Here is a 3,319-nt window from a genome sequence, read left to right on the forward strand (position 1 = left end):
CTGAAGTCAGAAGTGAAGCTGAACGATAAAACCTAAATTGTAAGCTTCTGTTAAAACTGTGGAGTTAGGTTAACAATATGGCATTTCAGGGGATTTCCAGGCTGTAACCTTGGGGGTTAAGGGGGTAAGAAGGAAGTCACAGCATGTGCTCATTCCTACTAAATATTTCTTTTAAACATGGTAGGTTAATATGTGCCATTTTATCACCACTTCTCAGGTGTTTGGTGACATCAGTGGCCTAAGGTTTATCCCCACAGAAGTGGCCACAGCAATTCAGGAGCATATAAGTGAAATGGATGGTACATCGGAAGACTCCTTTGCTATTACATCAAGAGAAGTGAAAAGAATCCATTAAAATTAAAAGGTATTATTTGCCTACTGATTAGATATTTAACTCTGCTGTATGTGAGTGTATCAACTAAGTAGGAGTCACCGAGCGCTGTTTTGTTCTTGTTTTCCTAAAGCTTCTTGGTGGCGCACAAGCCAGGCTTGTCCACCTTCCTTTTCAACCTACTGCCTGATAACACGTACTTTACTGTAAGTCAATAGTCAGTACTGGTAACCACAACCAGAAGTCATGATCATCTCGACTATGTTTTTCGGAGAGTGCAGAATCTTGCCAGTCTTTGATAGTTTAGAAAAAAAATACTTGGCTACTGTGGAATTTGCAGAGTGCTAGGATACCATTGTTTACTTTCTTTTATAAGTGGTACTCTTTCATTTGGAGGGAATAAGGGGAGTGGCTAGAACATGATATAACCAACTCTCAATAAATGCCCTTTCCTTTTCATGTAGCTGAAACATTTCGTATTTTTTAAGAAGGAACTTCAAGAAAAAAAAATGGAAAAAATAAATAATAAAAATAAATTCCCTTAAGTGAATAGGCTTGCAGAGCATATATTTTGTGTTCTAAGATAACAACAACCAATCCCCAAATGGCTGGCTCAGATGTGGGTTCCCTGCATGTACCTCAGCTCTTTCTAATGGGATCAAGGAGCACAGGAACTTTTCAGTTCTTATGTTAGCGCTTTTCTTTTTGCTCGGTTACCTTTCTCTCTTGCAACTGAAGATTTGGAGTGGGATTTATGATCACAAATGGACAATGAACCATCAGAGGGTAGATGGGCCATAAAAAGTCCTGCATCGTGCGGAATCTTTGGCCTCACCATAGACCAATACATACAGTGGACGGCTAGCTCTGATCTTTCTCTGAACCTTTAACGAAGGGTGAACAGGTATTTAAAAGCCACTTCTGTCAAACAGGAAGCAATGTTATAGAAGTATCAAAACTAATTCTTATAAGTAGGAAACATGAACACATCTGGTCCTGGTGATTTCCGATTCTGGGCTTTAATCATTGTCTAATATGATGGTATCTTCAGTCTCACACAAGCTGACTGCATTAAGGATTACACAAGGTGTTCCCTCTATCAGCTGAAATTAGCATATGCATATAGTGTCTATATTTTTCATCCTCTTTGGCTATTACTGAAGGCAGATCAACCAACATAATATCGTATTATTGAATAAAGATTCTAAACACCTTTTAATAGCTCAAATTAACACACACGCACACCTCAGGCAGTTCAACTCGCCTTTTAAGATGAGACTTGAATGTCACGATCAATGATTTTTTTTCCTTCCTCGCCTCCATTTTTCCAACTATAATTCGTTAGAGTTTTGATCACCAGGACCTTCCCTCTGCTTTCACTCAACAGTTTTATATTCTAATTGCATACTTCTACATTCCCCATTACAACATGGCTTACCTGTACACCGAGAATTTTTCCTGCGTACCTTCCTGTTAACAGAAGTTGGAAGGGGGCTGGGCACAATTCAGGAGCTCAGTAAACATTTGCTGTTGAAAACATGGTGTGAAAGAGAATGGGGGTGTGGTGGTGATGAAGGCCAGGTCTCTATGGTGTTGTCAGTTATAGTATAAAGAAGGCCAGAAAAAAAGGGGGGGGCAGCTCAGTAAAACAAATTCTATGAAAGACTTGTATGAGCACAAAATATACTGAGGAGGAATATATGTATACAATTAGATTTCTGCATCTTAAGCTACATTTCATTAGATCCTTAGTTCAAGTTGATAACTCAAATATAGTTGAACAAATGACATGGTAATTTTTTTTTTAAATTTAGCTGTTATTCACTTGACTGAATTAATAAAAATCCCTACTGATTTTTTTTTTAGCTTTCTGATTTTTTTAAGCCTGCCACTTTTATTTATACTCCCTTCACTAAAATGTAAGCTTTATGAGGGCAGGAATCATTGTTTCCTTTATTTACTTTTGCCCTCCCCAGTCCGTAATACTATACTTTGAACTACTAAGTGCTCAGTAAGTTTTTCTTGGATGAAAGAATAAAGTGATCGGTCAAGTTTCACTTAACTTTGTATTTAATATGCTGTTATGACAGTGAATTGAATAAACAATATGGAGACCAGCAAAAACAAAAACACAAAAACTCACTTTTCTTTGTTGTGTGTTTCCTTTAGGAATTGGTGGTCCCAATGAAAGAAGTGGCATCATTAAGAGAAGCAATATTTTCTGGCCCCTGAAAGATGCCCATATCCACAGTGTATTTCTTAATCCAAGGAGTCTCTCACTACATTATTTCAGCATATAAGTTGTTCAGTATTTTTAAATGGAAGTCTGTAGTGTTTTGTTGCTCTCATTGCTTCGTATATGTTTTCCTTGCCATTGAACTTATCTTACTGAGCAGTAAGCATTAAGTAATAGATTCAACATACGAGTCATTCTAACACTTATATAACATGATGTGTATGTTTGCACGCTCGTGCATGTGTGTCTGTGTGTGTGAGTGTGTGTGTGCTTATGTGTTGAGTAGAGATTGACTAACATGTTTTTCAGGAGTTTTCTTTTGTTGCTGAATATTCATGGGCTCAGTGATATAATTCAATCCAACACTCAAGAATTTGGTACTATCTTACCTCTGAAGTAAATATCACATTTGCATTGGCATTGAGATGACCTCTTTAATTTAGATTTGTTTTTTTTGCATGTACAGGTATGGTTGGGTACTTAATAGAAAAATGGAGAAAAAGAAAATAAAGGAACTTGTTATTTTTAGAATCGATTCCGCTCATCTTTTGTGAATTATGAACTCACAAAAATTCATCTTTATGAATTATAAATGATAATTCCATGGAGTGGTCATTGTAAATAGATGGTCTACCAGAACAGTGTTCTAACATATGACACCCTAGTATAATATCCCCTTAACAAGGTATACATATTTATACACAGGGCAAAGTGTAATGTTAAAATTCAAGATTCTGGGGATCTATCTATCT

At 36.7% G+C, this 3,319-nt stretch overlaps 1 long non-coding RNA gene across 1 annotated transcript; it reads left to right on the forward strand.

The window, feature by feature from the left end:
* The first annotated feature begins 235 nt into the window (after window positions 1-235).
* Window positions 236-2,981, forward strand: LOC109249571 (uncharacterized). Its single transcript, XR_002072637.2, has 2 exons — window positions 236-364; window positions 2,501-2,981. It is a non-coding gene; the product is annotated as an uncharacterized LOC109249571 (long non-coding RNA).
* The last annotated feature ends 338 nt before the right edge of the window (window positions 2,982-3,319 follow it).

The sequence above is a fragment of the Panthera pardus genome, unplaced genomic scaffold (assembly GCF_024362965.1).
Source record: "Panthera pardus isolate Hobbes unplaced genomic scaffold, ASM2436296v1 HiC_scaffold_17, whole genome shotgun sequence".
Taxonomy (NCBI): domain Eukaryota; kingdom Metazoa; phylum Chordata; class Mammalia; order Carnivora; family Felidae; genus Panthera; species Panthera pardus.